Source organism: Octopus bimaculoides, chromosome 1 (genome assembly GCF_046866305.1).
Source record: "Octopus bimaculoides isolate indiv1 chromosome 1, ASM4686630v1, whole genome shotgun sequence".
Taxonomy (NCBI): Eukaryota; Metazoa; Mollusca; class Cephalopoda; order Octopoda; family Octopodidae; genus Octopus; species Octopus bimaculoides.
The window spans coordinates 181,015,379-181,033,405 of NC_142928.1; positions in this window are offsets into that span (position 1 = coordinate 181,015,379).

Sequence of the window (18,027 nt, forward strand, 5' to 3'; positions counted from 1 at the left end):
CCTCTCTGGGAAGTGTTTTATAGTACCGGGCTGACCAATGCGATGTGGAAGCCCATCGCGTCTCTTTCTCTCCCCTCCCATACCCACCCTCCCCCTCTCTTACACCCACCTTCCCCTTCCCCCTTCATCGTCAACACCCCCTCATAAGCTCATCCCACCACACCCCAACACACTCCTACTCTACCTTCCCACTCCACCCCATCCAATTCCTTACACCCACCCCACCCCCTACCAACATACCCCACCCCTACCTCTACCTCACCCTCAGCCTAACCCACACTCCACCCATGCCTTCCCCACCTCCCAACACCCTCACATCACATCACACCAATACCCTCGCATCACACCACGCACACACTACAACTGACCAACTCCTTTCTCCCCTCCCCATTTTCACACTACATACGTCAAGATCACCAGCATTCTATCTCCCACACACAGCCCCTCGTTCTTCGATCACCGTTTGTTATCTCCCCCTTTTCTTAGCTCTCATGAAAAAAGAATTTCTAACTTCCGCTCAGCCATTATTAGCCATTCTTATGATTGACCGTTGACTGAACACTATTCAATTTTTTTCTCCGTGTTTTTCTCCTTGTCTCCGTATTCTTTCTGTTGAAGAGCGTAGCTCGAAACGTCAAAGACTTTCCGTATTCCTGAGCGTCATACTAATACATCCTTTTGTTATTTACACCACCTGTCCTCGTCTGTTGTTGTTTTTTCGTACATTCTCCCATATATATATATATATATATATATATATATATATATATATACTTACACGACGGGCTTTCACAAGGCTTCTGTCAAATTTCTTCTTGTGAAATAGAGGACAGCACCATCTCCGGACTGAGCACTTGTCTCCTAGACCTTCAACCCATCTCTCTTGAATTATTGTACATCAACTAGTTTATCTATGACTTTTTAGAATCACAGGGGATGAAACTCTAATTTATTTTTTCTTTTATTTTCTTTTTTCCGTTCTTATTCATCCTTTTACCTCTTGCATAAACTTCGTTTTATCTCATGGTTCCTCATGTACCAGGCTCCTGATTTTCAAATAGAACCGACTATGTACTCAAAGCCCAAAGATTGATTGCTTAGCGTCACAGGATGCTTAGACGCGTGTTTTCACAGCAACAAACTGTTAGTAGCTCGAATCTTTATACTGTGCATATTAAATTATACCGTGGTGTACAATTAATTCTTTATTCTGTATATTTCTCATTTTGTCTTGTTCTGGTGTTTTGCGAAGTTTTTCTGGAGAACATTATTTTTCTTTGTGGTTGGGTCGTTGATGACCTCTTTCTAGCATATTGGATGTCCACTTAGTGGTCATCCCTTATACACGTATATATATGTATATATATATATATATATATATATATATATATATATATGCATGATTTTGTGTTTGTACCCCACTATCGCCTGACAACTAGGGGCTGGTTTCTTTACGTCTGCGTAACGTAGAGTTTTGGTAATAGAGTTGATAGAATAAACACCAGGAATTATCTGTAAGTAGTCCGGTCGAAGTGTTCCATTAAACTCACCAAGGTGGTTCTCTAGCACTGCTGCAGTCCAATGACAAACGCAAGTAGAACATTAAAAGGATTTTCATCCTTACAACCCCAATCACTATGCTAATGATCAGAACGCGAAGAAGACCGAAATGTCGCAAAGCATTTGGTCCAGCGTGGAAACGATTCTGCCAGCCCACCGCCTCTAGCTATTAATTATTAATATAGCATAATGTACTATTTGATTTGATATAGAGGCCATAAATAAACTCTTCAAGAGATGAATGAGTGACACATGGAGAATTATTAGATAGTAATATGATAATAATACTTAATGTATCATTTATTCCCCTCTTGTGGAATTTATCGCCTCTGTATCGGGTCAAGAGGGTACATCTTGCTTCATTATCTAGTTGGCTTCTAATCAATCATTAATTTGTGTTTGTCGTATTCAAAATCTAAAATATCCGATCTAAATTGAAGTAAATTCTGGGTAGTAAATATAAACATACGAAATTTGATTTGAGAGAGAGAGAGAGACAGACAGACAGACAGAGATGGAGAGAGAGAGAGAGAGAGAGAGAGAGAGAGAGAGAGAGAGAGAGAGAGAGAGAGAGAGAGAGAAAGACTTGTGAAAAGTTTGGTACAGTTAAAGCCAAGTAAATGCATGGTTCATTGCTAAGTTTCATATACTAATGTATATGATCATATCCATACACGTCAATACAAACACATATACAAATATATGTATAGTGGGTATATATGTGTCTGTATGTGTGATATGTTTATTACTGTACGAGAGCTATATGATCCGTAGGTTAAAATACTAGACTTATATAGGTATGCGTTTTATAAAACTGTTTATATGCGAATATAAATTGAGGTGATTTAAAATAAGTTAGATGAACGTTTAAGTCATACATAAGAAGTTATATATATTCTTAAATTTTAAGGGAATTGACATGTTAATATATTTATAACACATTCCACTAAAAGTGCTAATTTCGGGTCAAATATTAAAGGTAAAATGTCTGAAGTATTTACACTGGAAACTATTTCAACTAAAATATTTAATAAGTCATCTAATATTCATTTTCGATTACCTGCATAGCTTTTGATCTTATTTTAATCAATGATTTGTTCCCGAATATTTCAAAAGCAGTTTGACACTAATTAGTGTTAGTAATTATTCTATCGAAAAGAGCTGTAAGGTTAGCGTACATGATAAAACTACGAAAGAGTGTTTAGTGTGTTTTTCTGCTTATGAGTTCATATCACGCCAGTTACAGTTTTGGCTACGCGTTAGCCACATATCCACACTGTAATTAGGATCTTACGGGTTTTTTTTTAATTATCAAATTTTCAAGTATGTTACACTGACCAACGCATCATTCATCCTTATTATCAGCTCGGCAAGGTGGAACTTGATGATGGTTTGACAGTTAGATATAGAAAGACGAACCGCTATCAAGAGTCTCTTTTGACTCATGCAAACACTAGTGATACATTGTAGTCATTTCAGTAAATTCACTTTAAGTGTGAAATAAATAATTTTTCGCCTCATGAAAACAAATACACAAACATGAATCTGTTTAATATATATTATAAATGGTAGTTGAAATTACTGGTGTATATTAAATAATGTTTACGAAGATGTGCTGGCAGAATTGTTAGCGCGTCGGAGAAAATGCTGAGCAACACTTTTTCTGGTTCCTAACACTCTAGTTCAAATTCCGCTGAGGCCAGCTTTGCATTTCATCCTTTCGGGGTCGGTAAAATAAGTGCCAGTTGAGTACTGGGCCCAGTGTAATCGACATCCTTCCTTTTATCATTGCTGCCCTTGTGACAAAATTACAAAGGAATATATTAAATAATCTTGTGGTTAGGCGAAGTGTCGGAGCTGTTAGAGCATCGGACAAAATGCTAAGGGATGTATAGCCTGTTTTCTTGCATTGTAAGTTCAAATTCCACTAAAATCAATATCTCTTTTCATCCTTCGGGGGCGATGATAAAGTCAACAGTCTATAGCAATGAAATACTTTGAGCATTGTATGGGGAGCTTCGCGTTATTGTTCTCGGCTCTTTGCTTTCTGAATATATAGCCAGCCTTTGCCAGTTTAATAACAGCAGCTAGTCATTGGGTATCTTTAATGGAGCCCACTCGGTTGTAAGCATTCCGACTAGATTTTCACTTTAAGGTGCCATCTGCTCTTCTCCCAGTAGTCTAAGATGTTTTTAAAGGGGTATTGGCACTTCCCTCCCTTTTGATTTAGCGATTTATAACATTATTATGTGTGCACAGAAAAACACACGCATGCGTATTCATGGAATTAACTTGAAAACTGTAGAAGGGTGTATGGAATATTTACTTATTATGCCCGTTGTTTTTAATCAAAATGTTTATGTTAAGACAAAAATGCTCACCAATTACAAATATTCAACTTCACAACACATACGCATATTTCCACAATACATATAAAATTACATATTTCCAGCAATATATATGTGAAAACCTTACAAGCAAGGGTCTTTCGTTACCTGTTTTTCCTGGCAGTACATGTTTTGTGTCTGCAAAATGCAAGCTACTTCCGAGGGGGTGCTGTTCCTGGTCTTAAGGGTATTGTGGAAGGCCTGGCTGGAGTTCTTTTACAGAGCTTAGAAAAACTGAAGGACCGCTGCAATAAGAGTGTGAATCTAAGAGGAGTATATGTTGAGATCCTCCCGTGATATCTTTTACTCAAGGCTGGGAACTTTTCAGCACCCCTTGTAAGGCCAAGAGGATCATGTGGCTATTTGGCTCTTAACAAAGTGTAGTATATCGTATCGTATATAATTGTTTATGAAATTGTTTATGTAGTAGTAGTAGTAGTAGTAGTAGTAGTAGTAGTATTTTAGCTCTTGGTCAAAATGATTGGGAGGCCAAACGATATCATTTGAGGCGTCACCATTTCTTTTAACGGTGTAGACAGGAAACAGGCCATTATGTATATTTATTTTTAAACCAAAAGATGTCATTTCAGCCGTCACCATCTCGTTTCAAGGGGTATCCAGGAATCTAAGCCCTTATGTGTTTTTCTTATGTTTAAATGGTTGGGTACGGTTTGAATGATATCTGGTTGCTATTTCTAACATAACTGGCAATCGCGTTGAAGTTCCCTCGGTAGATTCTATCGTGAAGCTTTGTGTATCATTAATATGCGCCAAACATACAATTTATTGTTAGTGTGTTCACGCTTATATCAGTCAACTGGCGGATTGGCAAAATCAGCAAAAAACGAATTAACAAATGCTCTCTGCAGATAGAACACTGTATTTTGATGTGTTAAAACAGCTAAGTTGGTTACTGTTTATATACCGTTTTGGAAGAGAATTGGTGGTGCTTCCGGAATGTGTATATAATGTAGTGTACTCACTAAGAGGGTACAATTGTAAACGTCAATGTACTCGTTGTGGCAGGCGACGATATAATTTATCTGCTGAGTCAAAGCCTAATTTTAACAACATTACGCTGCTTATAATATTTTAGTCAGATACAAGGCAATAAGCATGATGAAATTTCAAGTTTGCTTGTACAATAGTTGACTTCTGAAGAGAAATCAAGTATTGTTTATTTCTCTGAAGAAAAGTCGACGAAAGTAGCCGATAATTTTCACAGCTAATGGTTTATAACACGATTTTAAGTTTATTTTCTCGATACTTCTCGAATCAATTTGTGTCGACCAGATATCGATAGTATTTTCTGCACTTAATCCATTAACATCGCGTATATTTGTGGTCGGAAAATCACATGAATTTGCTAGTTTGGCAAAATATTCGGAAATATATTTCATAATTGCTCTGTCATCTTCGAATCAATGGAATCAAGAAATTTAGTTTGTGAGACCAACCGTATAATAACATCTGATCATCAAGTTCAAAGACGCAAATGATGACAGAAAATTCTTCTAATTGAGATTACGCAACCCTTACTAAACAGTAATAAATTCAACGTTATAATTTTCTCTGATATAAAATTCTTTGACAAATATGTATAAATCCGAGAGTGAATTATTACGCTCAAATATAGAAGTGGCTAAAATATGCCTTGCAAAATTAATACAAATATACAACAGGTGAATGTGCAATTAAACCAGTAATCTATTAAGATGGATAACATATGTAATGGGAGAAAATGATTTGGTTCTATGAATGTCTGTGCTAATTTTTAAAAATAATGTTGCCATTGTCGTTGGGATATAAAAATACGTTATCAGTTCATACAAACAAGTTGACTAATTTGAAACTGGATTCTCAGGCAACTATTAGAAGAATAAATGCTGAAAGACTTCCTATGAATAAACAGATTAAAAGACAGCAGTGTCGGACAAGAATGTGATCCAGCAAACTTTGGACAAGCTTGTTTGATATGTACTGATTTTTACGTATGCGATTTTGTAGTAGCTAATAAATCTGTACTAAACATATATAAACTTAAAGAGGTGGGAATTCAAATATTTGTTGTATTTTGATGGCAATGACAATTGCCGTAGTCCAATTAAAACAGCTTCCGCTTTACACATATCATGATTGGCGAATATTTGAAAATTACTAACATTAATGAATATGAATATTTCTCTCTCTTTCTCTCTCTCGCTGTCTTTCTCTCTCTCGCTCTCTTTCTCTCTCTCGCTCTCTTTCTCTCTCTCGCTGTCTTTCTCTCTCTCGCTGTCTTTCTCTCTCTCGCTGTCTTTCTCTCTCTCGCTGTCTTTCTCTCTCTCGCTCTCACACACACACACATACACACACTCGCACACACGAATATATACGCAAATTAGACAGGACTAATTACAATACCTAAACGGGAAAGTTCAATAAATATTTAAAGAAACTATTTTTGCGGATCGTGTAAAGTTAAATGCTTTATGTGTGTGGTGTGTGTGTGTGTATGTATGTATGTATGTATCTATCTATCTATCTATCTATCTATCTATCTATCTATCTATCTATCTATCTATATATGCATACACACACACACAGACACACACACACAGACACACACACACAGACACACACACACACACACACACACACACACACACACACACACACACACACACACACACATATATATATATATATATATATACATATACAATTAATACAGACATATATACAGATATTACATGTATATCTATATAAATACATAATACATTTATACACACACACACACACACACACACACACACACACACACACACACACATACATATATATATATATATATATATATATATATACATATATATATATATATATATATATATATATATATATATATATATATATATATACGTATATATTTCAGTTGATCCGTTCAGTGGAACAGCCTCCTTCTGAAACTAACGTGCAAGTGGCTGAGCACTCCACAACCACGCGTACTCAACTTCGTTCGCAAGGAGATCCAGTGTGACACATAATGTGACAAGGCTGGCCCTTTAAAGTGATAGGGATGGACCTTTTATGTATTACTCGTTTTCGACTGGAGCAACGTGAAATATAGTGCCTTGCTCAAGAACACGGCACGTCGCTGATCTCGCGAATTTACGATCGTGAGCCATGCGCCTTCATACACACACATACACACACACACGCACACACGCACACACACACACACACACACGCACACACACACACACACACTAAGCCATGTGCTTTCACACACACACGCGCACGAACACATTTAGATATAAAAATAACTTAGCAAAATATATAATGTTAGTCCACCATGTAGTATATATTTATATGGTTTTATATTATATATTTTATATACGGAAATATATTATCGTATATTTCATGTATTAATTATAAATTACATATTTAAATGGAACGCAACGTAAACCAGAACAGCTATAACATATACAACACTGCATTTGAAAGTGCTTAGGTTTTAGAAAGCATTGAGTTATGGAGATTGAAGCTATATGAAAACACCATAACTCTTCTTACTGCTCTGTTTCGGGATAATTTTCCCTCATCAGAAATGACGGGTCACTTTTCTTCGGTTGCTTGATGAGCAATATTCATTCATTAACCAAATATTTGCGATCTCGCTCTACGTCCCTAATAAATAAATCAATATCGAGTCGCACTTTAACACAAGAAAATATTATTGTTAGATTCTTTATGAACACCTTTTCGTTCAGTGTTCTGAATAAAAACCAAACATTATTTTTGATTCCAAAAATAGTCAAGCAATTTTACACGAACTGCAGCACATCATATCTGTAATTTAAGCGATTTGTGCCTGGTTATGTGATATCTCGTTTTTTTATTACAATAAAACATAGCAAAACAAAGAAAAGGAGGTATTTTTTTTTAGGTGATAAATTTTTTTGAAACATTACACACATGGTAGAACAATTTACTGCAGTTCATCTCATTCAAAATGCCATATTTTTCAATTGAATTTTGACCTATTATTATACATCATTATTTATCTTTCATTATTTCTGATTATTTTGTAAACCAATGCGCTCTGTGATACGCTTTGTGTTATTTTTAATGGCAAATCAGGAAATGAATCGCAATATCAATAACCCACTTCCAGGCACTGCGACATATAGGAAGAATGGGAGAACTGAAACATGACAGCAGACCTGGTTCTGGTGTTTGCAACATGCTGGGATGTCAGAGTTAGGTATCCTGAAACACATAATAGGATAATCAGAATTACGCTTATGCAATGTGAATATGTTTATTTGTAATTCATTGATCAGATGGTTCGTGCTCCCTCGAATAATTGCAGCTGATGCATTGTTGTAAATGAATCCTCCATTTTGAACGAACAACCACCTACAGTAAATAATCTTTTAGCTGTCCGTTCAAAATGTGTCTCGAAGTTTTTTCAATATATACAGGTGCGAATATACAGATACACACACTCACACTCTCACACGTATATACATTCATGCGTACATACATATATAGTGACTCAAAACAAAGAAGAACAAACAAGAAAAAAACAACAACGCGAGGACGTGGTACAAGTACTGTATTATCAGACGCTCAGAAAATGCAGGAAAGAGGATCTTTACGTTTCGATACATACATACATACATACATACATACACACACACACACACATGTACGCATACATGCATACACGTATACATACATACATACATACACACATACATACATACATACATACATGCATACATACATACACACACGTAACGTAAATATCGACTCATAGTTATGAATATCAGATAGTACTCAACTGGAAACGAACATTATCACTTCGTTGGCGAAGAAAAATTAATAACCTAGCGGCATTTGGAAGCCATTCTAAAAAAAAACAATAAATAAATAAATTCAAGAAATTTAGAATTAATTTCACAAAAAAATTAATTTTTATGCTTAGGTGAAAATCAATAAAGCTTCGTAAAAATACTACTTGAATTCTTGAAATTTTCTCCTTCTTTTCTTAGTTGTATTTAACCGCTTCTGGGGTTTTGTTATATTCTCCTAATAAAGCGGCAAAATTCAATACGTTAATAATGTTTTCTTTGCGCATGTCATCCAGTTATCACACCACGATTTAAATACGAATATGTTTTCATGATTCAGAGATAAATATGAGAATTTTGTACCGCCTAAATTTTCTTTTTGTTTTCATTATCTCTTAAAATGTATAATTCTTTAATATAAGTTGTTGCGGTGAGTCCTTGGTGGGGAAAAAACCTTGAGAACAAAAGATACGATAGGTCGATAGAATAAATGCCTTGACGTTATTCAGTTACTCTGTCTTATAATCTGCAATCTCATCCTATCGAATTCAAGCTTACATTTCATTCACTTCATACATTACGACCAACACTGGCGACGTAAATCGCTTACAGATACTTCTCTAAAAGTTTGGCTGTGTGGTAAGACGTTTGATTCGCAGCTACGTGGATCCAGGTTCAGTCGCACTGTGTGGTATCTTGGGTAGGTGTCTCCTACTATAACCTCGGGACGACGAAAACCTTGTGAGTGGATTTGGTAGACGAAAACTGAAAGAAGCTCACTTTATATATATATATATATATATATATATGTTTGTGTGTGTGTGTGTGTATGTATGTATGTATGTATGTATGTATGTATCTGCGTGTATGTGTCTGTGTGTTTGTACCCAATAGGCGCTTGACAACTGTTGCTAGTGTGTTCGCGTCCCCAACTTAGCGGTTCAGCAAAAAGTAACCGATAGAAAAAGTATCAGGCTTTAAAAAAATGAGTATTAGGTTCGATTCTCCAGTGCGGTACCCCAGCATGGTCGCAGTCTAATGAATGAAAAAAAGATAAACGTTATTGCTTACAAATGAAATATTTGCTTTGAAAGTAATCCAGATTTAGCATCCACCGCTGCCTCCACATATTGGCACTGTCCACGCCCCGTTGTTGTATATATTCGCATAGTTTGAATATTTTCTCTGTATGTATGTTTTAGATACATAGTTGTTTAAAATTAATAATATTGATTTTATATTGACACAAAGCCCGAAATTAATAGGGAGAGGATTAATGTAAAGAATTATTTCTGTTGTGTTGTCGATAGGAAACTTTGAAGCCGGAGGGAGATAAACTTATAATATAGAGGAACAAAACTAAAACACTGTTAAGCATTTAGTCTTCTACGCAACTAATTCTGATAATAATAACCGTTTCTTTATTGGACACAATGGCCTACATAAAAAAAAAAAACATCGTTACAAAACAAAAATATCGTAGATGAGCTTACATCCGATTTACAGATTTACAACAAAAATGAGATAACATCTAAACTATGAAAAATTTTAAGTAGCAACAAGACATCCGAAGTCAACCCAATGAAATCCCACATAAGAAGTACGGTAACCTGTCCACTTAGGCGAGCGCCTTCCACGTCCAGTCTTCCTCCAATACAAGAGAATATGGCTCGTTTACACGACCATGTTCGTCACTGTTATGAATTTTCCAACGAATTCAACAGAAGACAACATTACTCTCTCGGCACTCAGTATTCTTTTTTAAGTGAAACTCCAAAACAAAGAAGTGTATGCAACATCACGGTTATTGTGCAAATGCAGATGAAACCAGTTCCCAAGCGATTTAACTTATCCGTCCAGTAGTCTACAACTGAAAGCCTACTGATTTTTCCTGGTTAATTTTCGCATCTGTCGCCGTTTTGTATTCAGAAGCGTCGATCACCTCGATAAACTTGATGTTCGACACAATTACAGTGACTTCATCTGCATATGTCGACACAATTACAGTGACTTCATCTGCATATGTCGACACAAGTTTTCTACACCCTTATTCACGCGGGGTACCCCTTAATGAATCTAGTTTCCGCAGTAGTGGCTAAGGAGTCAAACTATAGAGAAAACACGAAATTGGACAACCATTGTCAACCAAGTGTATAATACTGATCAGTAGCCATTACTCTGACCACTCAGCAGAAAATGGTGTACATTGTAGCAATGAAGCTACTAAATATGGATGAAAGCGGATGCTTCGAGGACAGCCGCCAAGTACAGATGCTTGACCCTACAGGCAACTTTCGATTGATCAGGGATCTTTTGGTGCTAAGTTCATTACTTACTCTCTCTATGATCTATCGAAAGAAGTGGAATGTGTCATAGATCGACCAGTTTGGTATGGTACATATCTGCACGTCCCCAATCAGGCCCTTTGTTACAACCTTCGCTTAAATTGTTAACTTAATTGTTGGACTCCGCATTTGGCAAAATTATGGATCAAAATTATCAATGAAGTTCCCACTTGGTTGGGACCTTAGCAGTTCCACCGCTCCTCGGCTAATTGAACTGGGAATTCTCTCATTTTGTTGTCTGTTGCGGTAAACATCCGCTAAAATACCATTGAACAAATACAGCATATTAGCGTAAAGCTCATAGAGAAGACAAGCCAAACCAGGCAATTTTTTTCTTTATGTAAAACAGACATGACTTCTCTTAGTTTATTGGCGGCACACTGTCGATATAGGCACTGGTGTCTACCGTGCGATCCGTTCCGCACTCATCACGAACACGAATGCAAAATGCCGCTGACAGGATACTCACATGTTGAATGAATTGAGTGTCACTTGGCTCGATCCACGAAGCACCGAACTGTTTTTTGTAAGCACGTTGCACCGGGCCGATCGAAAAGCTTTCGTAGCTTCGTGTCACTGAGCACTCACCTAAGCTCTGATATGATATTCTTCGTTCTTTTTCTGCATATACATCAATTGCGATAATTTTTCTAAGTACCTCCTCTAGATTTCTAACGACGCATCCCTCTAATCTAGTTTTTTCTATCGCTCCATGCTGAATGAGTATTATCAACTCTTTTCCAATTGCCAGTTTGAGGGAAAACTACCATCTATTTATGATGATTGCTCTCCTCATCGCCCGTTCAACTCATTCGCTAGTCTGGTTTCTGTACTCTTGACGAACCAGGAAAGACTCATTCAGCTCTTAGAAAACGGCGCTGAGCCTGTGATGTCTATCTAGAGCGACCGTATAGATCACAAAGTTGTGGTCTTTGTACTTGTACACTTTAGACTATGGAAATCTATGCTATTTGTATTTACAAGTCTACGGAATACTCTAAATACTCTATCTAGATAGGAACTGGATGATCCGATGTGATTTGTTCATGTCCACATTAACATATCGCTGGTATCCAGTTGGTACCTGTCGTATAGTAAAAAATGTCTGATAGGTTTCTCAGGCTTTTGTACCACATCCCCTATCGACTAGCCACATACTGTGCCTTCATGCATGCAGAATGCCATTCCAATCATCCAAAATCATTAAAGACCAGAATGTTTCTCGGAATTCCTCCAGACGTCCGAAGAAATCTGGCATCTGCCGAGGCATAGACGTTAACTAATCTGAAGGCGTGGCCTGCGTTCAACTTCATAGACGTTTCATCAGGTTCCAGGAAGATAGCACGTACCAAAAGATCCAGCCCCTTCGAAGCAACACAGCTACTCAGACATCCATTCCTGGCAGACTTGTGGGGACATAAAACTTGTAACTGCCGAAGAAGTTTCCTCCGGGAAACTGAGCGCCGATGAGAATCAACTGGGTGTTCTTCTCCAGAGGATTTTCCAGAGGGGCCAATGGATAATTTACAGAAATCCCATGTGTGAAAGTATAATCGTGGGATTTTATCGGTTAAAGACAAATCTACAGGAATCGTGGTGTTGTCAGCTGCACCTGCCTGAGATATATGCAGAGCTGAAAAACTATTCTGTACGCTCTCATGTTGTGCTTGACAATTGCCAACATGTGGAAGTATGTTCAACATTTGCTATCATGTACTGGACCAATCCGGCTAGCAGCCAACTCCCTCGCGAAAATCACCCAAGTGCCTTTCTTTTACAGGGAAAGACAAGCAGTTTTCTTCTGTCTTGTCTATATGGCGAAAGAGGCCATGTGGTGAGCTCTACTTAAAGGACTGAAGAACAGAACATTTTTGTAGGCCAAGCACTCGTTGATTCTTTCACGTTCCAATTGGAAAAAGAAATTGAATATGCAGAGGGCGATGCTACACCTAATAATATCTTTCTTATTTTCTTAATGTGTCAATGTAGCGAGAATAGACTGAGTTAATGGACCTACTCTAAGTATTCATCTGTAAGCTGAAAAGGACGGAACACAGAGCTACATACCATAGCATTCCTGGTGTGTATGGTGAACCAGGATGTGAAATTCTTTGGTTGCGCTGGTGTGGCGTTTCTTGTTATTGGGGAATTTTGTTGAAATCCCCTTTGTTTACACGTGTACTTTATTTAATACCCAGTGTCCTTGGTCTTTTCTTGTCCTAAAGGCTTTTTTGCGGCACTTATGGACAATAAAAATCTATTATTATTATTATCATTATCGTCATTATTATTATTATTATTATTATTATTATTATTATTATTATTATTATTATTATTATTATTATTATTGTTCAGTAGTTTTATTTTTATAACGTGCTTTCACTTCACTACCGAGCGCAGCTCTGTGCGCCTTGGGTATGTGCTGTGGTTTGCTGTGGTGCTCTTATGTTTACTGTATTGAAAGTGTTTTGCGTAGAATGTGTGCAGTACCCAGTAGTGCAATTTTCTGTATGTTATATATATTTGTAAGTCCTGGTATTTTTGTTATGTATTTGTCTGAATATTTTTTTTATTATACCTAAGGCACCTACTATGATAGGAATTGTTTCTCTTTTTAGATTCCACATTCGAGTTATCTCTATTTCCAGGTCTTTGCATTTTGGAAATTTTTCCATTTCTTTTCGAGAAACGTTGTCATCTGCTGGTATTGATACATCAATTAGAAAGCATTTTTTTTTTCTTCATGATCTTTGACAACTATATCTGGTCTATTTGCCTTAATTTCTCTATCTGTGTGTATTGGCATATCCCAGAGTATGGTTGCTTTCTCGTTTTCTGTGACCTTTTCTGGCGTGTGTTTATACCATCTTTTTTCTGTTGTTATTCCATAATGTTGGCATAGCTTCCAGTGTATATAGGTCCCAGCTCTGTCGTGTCTGTGAATATATTCCTTCTTAGCCAGGACTGAGCAGCCAGAGATAATATGATTTATTGTTTCTTGTCGATCTCCACATATTCTACAGTTACTTGTTATATTTCTTTTCATTATGTGTTTTTGGTAATTTCTGGTGGGGAGGCTCTGGTCTTGTGCAGCAATTAAAAATCCTTCAGTCTCTGCTTTGAGTCCTGAGCTTCTCAGCCATTGCTGGGATTTTTCTCTGTCTATTTCTTTCGCATTTAGTTTAGCCCAGTATTTACCATGTAGGGGCTTTTCTTGCCATCGTTTTATCATGGTCCGTTGCTGTTCTAGTTTTAGTTTGGATTTCATTTGTTTTATAGCTTTTGTTGTTTCTTATTCTTCTTCTTCGTATTTGTTAGGTACATTGATTTCTTGTTTGTATTTGTCAGCTTCCTTAAATACTGAAAACAGTTTTTTGTTTTGCTCGTGTTTTGTGGCTATTTGTATTAGCTTCCCTTGCTTCTGGAGTAGGTATTTTTGCAGTCCTATGGTGGTTATTTTATAATAGTTTTCTAGCTGTATAAGACCCCTGCCACCTTCTGTGCGTTGTATATATAGCCTTTCTATGTCAGATTTTGGGTGGTGCATCCTATATCCTGTCATTATTTTTCTTGCTTTCCTGTCTATTTTACATAGTTCGTTTAGTGTCCAGTTAAGGATGTTGTAGCTGTAGCTTATAACTGGGACAGCTAAAGTGTTGATACCCATTATCTTGTTTTTAGCATTGAGCTCTGCTTTTAGTATTGATCTAACTCGTCTATAGTACTCTTTCTTTATTGTTTTTTTCATTTGTGTATGTTGTATCCTATCTAGTTCATTGACTCCTAAATACTTATATGGTTGGCTTTCGTCTAGTTCTCTTATTTCATTGGCTTTATCTAGTGTTATATTGCTACTTTTAACTAATTTTCCTCTTTTCAGGGTTGCTTTGGCACATTTTTCTAATCCGAATTTCATTTCTATTTCCTTGGTAAAGCCGTGTACTGTCTGTAGTAGTGTTTCTAGCTCTTTGTCGTTTTTTGCATATGATTTTATAATTTTGCATATAATTTTATTATTATTATTATTATTATTATTGTTATTATTATTATTATTATTATTATTATTATTATTATTATTATTATTATTATTATTATTATTATTATCATTATTAAGGTTGTGAGCTGGCGGATTTAGTAGCACGCGAGACGGAATGTTTAGTGGTATTTCGCCTGTCGTTACATTCTGAGTTCAAATTCCGCCAAGGTTGTTTTTGCTTTTCATCCTTTCGGGGTCGATAATTTAAGTACCCGTGAGACACTGGGGTCGATGTATTTGACAAATCCTCTACCCCAAAATTTCAGGCTTTGAGCCTAGTGTAGAAAGGATTATTATTATTATTATTATTATTATTATTATTATTATTATTATTATTATTATTAATAGTAGTAGTACTGGTGGTAATTGTATTAATGATAGTAGTTGGCGATTTATGTGATTATAGTGATGGTTTTGCTTTGTTGGCTTTTGGCAGTGAGGATTTAAAAGACAAAATTAAGTATTTTATTTACCATAAACTACAGAGAAAAATATAGATACAACTTCGTGATGCTGTTTATGATGATGACGATGATGATGGTAATAATATTTGTAATTAAAGTGGTGGCAAGAATTATTTTGAATATGTCCAATATTGTGAATTTTAAAGAAGGTGAAAGTGATTACAATGCCGGCAATAATTATGATAATGACGAGAAGGAAAAGCTGAAAGAAATAAATGATGATGATAACGATAGCAATCTTCATTATCGTCACCATCATGATTTCTCACTTTGGCATACGTCCAAGTATGTGAATGTATGATCTGTAATTGACTGAAGAAATTGGTACTAATTTCGTTTTGATAACGAGTAATTCATTTAATATATCCGGCGGAATTGACAGGCAATCTCGCGTTCGACATGAATTTTACACGGAACAAAGTTGAGACGGAACAAAATTCTGCAAACACGGTACTATCCTTTTTTTTTTTCTCTTTTTCTTTTCTTATCTTTTCCTACCTGTAATAATTATGATAATACCTTCAACTATAGGCACAAAGCCTGAAATTTGGGCATGAGGAGGAGTCTAGTCAATTGCATGCACTTCAGTGCCCGACAAGTACTTATTTTATCGATTCCGAATGGATAGAAGTTATGACAGACCTTGATAGAATTTGAACTCAGAACATAAAGGCGCAAGAAATACCACTTAGCATCTTATCCTGCGTGCTAACAATTCTGCAAGTTCGCCGCCCTTCATAAAAACAAAAAACAAATGTGAAGGAGGGTGTTAGTTAGTGTTATCGATTCCAGTTACGGTAGCGAACCGGCAGAATTGTGAGCACGCCTAACAAGATGCTTAGCGGCATTTCGTACATCGTTACTTTCTAAGTTAAAATCCTCCGAGGTCGACTTTGACTTTCATCCTTTCGGTGTCGATAAAATGAGTACCAGTAATCGACTTAGCTCCTCCCTCGTAATAGCTGGCCTTGTGCCGCAATTTGAAACCAATATTATCGACTCCAGTATTTGACTAGTTTATTTTATCGAATCAGAAAGGATAATAGCAAAATTGATCCCGGTAGAGGTAGAACTCAGAACGCTAAAAGTCAAAGAAAATGCAATTATGTATGGTTTCGAAAGTAGAATGCAAAATCTTGGAGGCAGAAAAGTACCCTAGTCCATTGAATTAACCTTTTCCTTTCTAGTATATGAGCGGTATTTATTCTAGTGACCCTGAATTCAGTGTGAAATTAGATGGAATTTGAACTCTAAACATAAAATACTATAACGAAATACAGCGCAGCATTGTCCTTTTTTTCTCTAACATTTCTATTATCTGCAGCTCTTATGGTACTCAAAGTAATTATTTACATTTGCATATGGCCAAACATTTACACGGGGACCATATACTACTAATGAACAGCTCTACCAATTAAGTATAGATACGAGATTAAGTATGATGCTGAAGCGAACAGCAACGCAAATAAAAAGCAAACTAGTAGTATGTAGTTTTGAAAAATAGCGTCATACACGTAACGTACAACATATACGAGGCGCGGCAAACCTGTTTCAGTCTACGCTAGAACACATTCTTAATATGATCATATAAGTGTTACTTTTGAACCTAGGAAAATAAGGAACAGAACAATATCAAATATCAAGCAATGGTGAGGAACAAGCTCAAAGATATACACACATACATACATACAAAAATACAAACACACTCACATATATACATACATATATTTCTTAATATGTATGTATGTACATATATATATATATATATATATATATATATATATATATATATATATATATATATATATAGTATCTCACAGAAGTATGTATACCCCTAAAAAATTTCAGTAAAAATTGCCATTACTCTGATAATATCGAAGGAAATCAAACGAAATTCATACTGAAGAAAATATATCAGGCATGCAAATATCATATAAATTTGGAACACAAAACAATAAACATTTTCAATGATATGAACGAAATATTAATTTTCAAACGTTACAAAAATATGTACACCCTAAAGGAAATTTGCTATATTCAATATTTTATCCGCTTTTTTTTTTACTTAATTAATATATTGCTAATAATTTCAATTCTAGTAAATTATTTCTCCTGTCATTTTTGCACCGGTCATGATTATTGCTTCTGCAGGTATTCTGATTTGTGTACCGGTGTGATTAAAATGGCACCAAAAGGTAAAGAATTGTCCGAAGAGTTTACAAAAAATATTATTTTTAATTTGCACAAGAATGGTTTAGGATACAAGTTAAATAGCAAACGAATACATATTAGTGTAAATCCAGTTGCCAAAATAATTCGGAAGTACAGAGCTACTGAACGGCTAAGCAGTAAACATCGTCCAGGTTGTCCTTCCATTTTAAGTGCGCGTGATATTCG